This window comes from Chrysochloris asiatica, unplaced genomic scaffold, assembly GCF_000296735.1.
Source record: "Chrysochloris asiatica unplaced genomic scaffold, ChrAsi1.0 scaffold00230, whole genome shotgun sequence".
Lineage (NCBI taxonomy): Eukaryota > Metazoa > Chordata > Mammalia > Afrosoricida > Chrysochloridae > Chrysochloris > Chrysochloris asiatica.
Window position 1 is genome coordinate 2,509,130 of NW_006408748.1, and position 5,024 is coordinate 2,514,153.

Here is a 5,024-nt window from a genome sequence, read left to right on the forward strand (position 1 = left end):
GTGTGTATTTTGGTATTTTTTATGCTTTCTGATTGCTTCTAGATAGATGTGATCAGGAAATGGGCTTCACTTTTCACTCTTCTTCCTGAGAAATTTCAAGATGCCACTGTTGGTCGTTTTGACATAACTTAAGATTTAATTTTTGTCCTATTTCCTTTTTTGTCTGTGTGTCCCACTCCACAATCCCCGTTCAGGCCTTTTTTCTAGTTTATAAACAGTTCAGGGCCAGCTGTGGCCATTTGGTTTTAAGTGGAAACTGTCTCTTTAAATTTTGAGGCGATCTGTGCACATGCGTAATAGAACCCTCCAAGGGTGGGGCTGGTGTGTCCACTAGCTCAGGCAACCCTATAGTCACCACAATGGAGGTGAGCAGACAGCAAGGGACCAATGAGCAGCTACCAAAAGAAAAGAATGTCCACACCTTTATCTCCGTCGTTCTGCCATCTGTGGCCGCTCCGAACTTTCCCCCACGTGGTCTCACCCAAGATGGCGGCTCCTGGAGCAGCTGAGCGTCTTGAATTAGAAAGCAATGGATTTCTTGCTTCTGCTACAAATTCCCCCAGCTGTAAGCCTTCCAACCTTCTAAATATTCCTTTATATGTGGTTCAGAGTTCTGGGACCATCCCCTGAGCCTGCTTGGTCCTGTCTTCTGTGTTGTTGCAGATGGAGTTCCTTAGTGCGCTTCCACCCGATCCGCCATCTTGTTTGTTCCTGTACTTCTTTCAAGACTGATTTGTTTATTCTCCTGGCAGTCCATGGTACTTCCAATATTCTTCATTAAAGGTGAAGGCTTTGGTTACTTATTTTTGATATTTATTTAAATGTCGTTTGTTATGTTACGTGCCATCAAGTCTGTTCTGAGTCAGCAACCCTGAATAGGGTTTCCAAAGCTGTAAATCTCTGCAGTAGCCAAGAGCCTCATCTTTCTCCCAATTTATTTACATATATACATTTAATGCTATAAATTTCCCTATAAGCTCTATAGCTTTAGCTATATATCACAAGTTGATTGATTTCTAAATATTGCAAGACTTTCCATTGAATTTTAATTTAATTCCCTTATGTTTTAAGAGGATTCCTGGTGTGGTGCTGTAGGATAAGCACTGGAATGTTAACCACAGGTTAGCAGTTCAAACCTAGGAGCTGCTTCTTGGATATCCATGGTTGATTTGTGTTGGAACTGACTTGACAGCACTTAACACAACAATGTTTAAAAATATGTTCTTAATTTTCTTTATAATTTAAAATTCATTAAGACTTTTTTCTATGGCCCTGAATATGGCTGGTTTTTAGTGAGTGCTCCATATGTTATGTGTCCTTGGGATATGTAGTCTGCTATTGTCGGGTGGAGGGTTCTGAATGTCAGGGCAAGTTGGTCATCTGTAGCCAAACTAAGTTTCTGCCTAATTTACCCTATGGTTGTTGAGAGATGAGTGTTTGAATCCTCAGCGATTTTTATGAATTTGTGGATTTTTCTTTTTAGATCTGTTGTTTTTGCCTCATGTATTTTGAAACCCTGTTAGGTACAATGCACATTCAGGATTGTTGTGTCTTTTTGGGGAATGGACCTAGATAATTTTCTAGTGCCATTCTTGATCTCAGACACTATGAGGTCAAAATGCTCATGGACAAATGGAATTTTTCTAGGAACTTTTTGAAGCCCCCTCATATTCATAGTTCTGAAGTCTATTTTGTCTGAAGTTATATAGATACTCCAGCTTTATTTTGGCTACTGTTTGCATGGCATATCATTTTAAGCTATATTATTTTTTACTTTTAACATTATTTTAGCATATATTATTTTAACATATCTTTATGTTTACAGTAGTCTTCTTGAAGACAGCATATAGTTGGGTCTTGCTTTATTTATCCATTCTGACCATCTGTTTTTTAATTGGTGTATTTAACTAATTGCAATTAAAATAATTATAGATATGGTTTGATTAAAATAGTAAACTTTTTATTATGAATTGAGTGATGGTTTACAGAGCAGATCATCAGTTTTACTCTCAACAAAGCATACACGTCGTTTCCTTTCAGTGGTTGCAACCCCTCAGTGTAACATCTTACCTAACTTGTTCCACGTGATTCTTGTTTCCATTCCACCTCCTTTGCCAACCTTTCTTATTGTGACCTTTGGGGAAAACAGTCAACTGTTTTTAATCCTACGCTTCATGCTCCTGAAGGTGGACTTTATGCCTTCCTTGTTGTTCATCTTTAGATTTCATGTACCGTCACTATAATCACTCCATTCTATCTTGATTCCTGATCATCCTTGAAAAATCTCTGCTTTTACTATTAACCCGCTTAAAAAGTTGTGACAATCGAGATTTGTCTTCTTCCTTGCTGCCTCTCCAGTGTTCAGAACATTACCTAGAACATAGAAAAATATAGCAGGTGGTTGTTCTTAGGCACTGTCAAGTTGATTCCAACTCACAGTGACCCTATGGGCCTAGTGAACTCCAGCATAGTGAAGGTAACTGGAGCAAACCACAGCTGTGATGACTAGTCTCACTGTAAACTGGTTAATTACCACTATTCTTGAGTGAGCCTTTAACACTGGTTTCAAGCTCACTGATCGTTTTAGTCTTCTGCTTTCTGAGGTGAGTATATCACAAGTTATCATAACAGCTCCTAACAGCTAATGAACTAATATCTCATATTACTGAGAACTAGAGGCAAAGAGCACTACCATCTTCTCAGCATCAAACCTGTCTGCCTCCTTGAATCTGTTGTCATATAATGTCTCATTAAAATGAAGGAGTTCCACTTCCAGTGCAGAAGCTCATGAATGATGGATTCTATTCCCTACCACCTAGTCAAGGACTTTGCTTTTATAGTTAACTCACTCCTGTCTCCTGTATTCTTAGTCTTTCTCTTTTTTATGTCAGCATACAAGCATGCAAGCATACAAACATCATAAAGAGGAAAAACCAGAAACCTCTGTAGACTCCATATGGCCCATGCAGTTTAGAAATTGAACTCAATTATGCTGCCTTGAGAACTGATGATTTTAACCACTATTATAAACATTTCACACTTCAGTCTACAGAATCCTGTTTCCCCTCTATCACCAACCATTCCCTCCTTCCCCAATCTTTTTGGACAGATGAATAGGACCATCAATTTTCTAGTTGTTCAGGTGAAACCCCAAGAACCATCCTCGATTCCTTTCTCTGCTTAATGGTCCATAAAAGCAAAAAACCGAAACCCACAGCTGTCAGCTGGTTCCAAGTCTTAGCGACCCTAGAGGTTAGACTAGAACAGTTCCATAGGGTTTTCTGAGACTGAAAATCTTAGGGAGTCAACAACGTTTTCTTTCTCCCACGGAGTAGCTGACAGATTTGAACTTCCTGATCTTGCTGTTAGCAGCACAATGCTTAACCCTCAGCACAACCAAGGATCCTTTTATGGCCTTCGTTTATCTTCAAACTCATCACCCACTCCTTGGAAACCCTATACAGGGTTGCTATGAGTCAGAACCGACTTGATGGCACTTAACAAGAACTACCACCATGTTGCTATATTTTCCTATGTCCTAGACAATGTTCTGGAGTACTGGTGTAGCACTGTGGGTTAATGCGCCAGACTGCAAAGTTGTTTGAACTGCAAGGTCGGAGGTTCAAGCTCACCAGCTGCTCCTCGGAAACCCTACACAGGGTCACTATGGGTCGGAACTGACTTGATGGTACTTAACAACCACAACAACAACAGGCAGTGTTCTGAATATTGTAGCTACACCATTGAATAAGACAGATATTGATCATCACAATTTTTAAATGGGTTAACAGTAAATGCCATAAATAAAATTAAACAGGGAAGGGAATAGTGAGCAAATGAGGGTAGAAGCTGGTTAGTGACTGTAGTCACGGAAGGACTGACATGTGAAAAACAACAGGAATTAAATGATGGAATAAAACGTGTTATTCTTGTTGTTGGTAAGTGCCATCGAGTTGGTTTCAACTCATATTTTCATTTGCTTCAGCTTCAGCCTGAACTTCCCTATAAGCAATTGTTGGTCTGTTTGCCAGTCTGCCATGGCCTTGTTTTGGCTGATGATATGCAGCTTCTTCATTGTCTCCTCCCACAGATGGAGTCCATTTGATTCCTTTGTATTCTATCTGGTGAGGTCCATGCGTACAGTCACTGATTATGTTGTTTTTATTATTTTTTTTTATGTCATTATTCTTTTTTTTCTTAAATGTTTTATTGTGAATTATGTGATATTTTACATGGGAGAACATTAGTTTTACATTCATTCTATCGTATATCGTCTCATTGCCATGGTTGTAATCCCCTCCATGCATCATCAACCAACCAAAGGGTATACCCTGCAAGCCTGCACCCCACACCCCTCCCCCATGTCTTCAGCACACAGTCCTTCTCCCTCTCTGGATCTAAAGTCCCCAGCTGCTCCATCGCTCCACGTCATCATCTCTGCCTCCATCTCAGGCATCACTGCTTCTCTGGGTAGGGTCCTACTCTCGGCTCTTCTCTGTTGATGGTCCTAGGGATCTCCACTCCTAGACTGAAAAGTTAGTCACTCCCTCCTTGATATAAAACGTCTACCTTTACATTTCCAGCCGTCATAATCAGTCCTGATAACAATTATTCACTATTGTATCACAAGAGACCTGTCTGCATTTCATTTCATCAGCTCCTCCTAGACAAATTGGATACTACTCACTGGAGATTCTACCTTCCCCTATGCCCTCTGGATCTAGGTTCCCTCTTGAAAGCTTGTAAGCCAGTCACTTCTTGCCTTTGTAGTCCCCCCACCCCCATTTTGGGTAGCCAAATTGCCCATCCCTGTCTACTCTGTGTGTGGAGGGTGTGGGAATTATTCTTGCTGTAAGGATTTGTTCCCTCTTTGAGCTACTGCTTCCATAGGTGTAGGTCAAGTTCATCAAATTGTATCAGAAACTTTTTTTTTTCCTCTTCTTTCTTCTGGTTGAGCTCTGATCATCCAGTCATTGAAGCCAGGTCAAGTGGGTATTATCTGCAAGTGTGGGTGTTCTTATGCA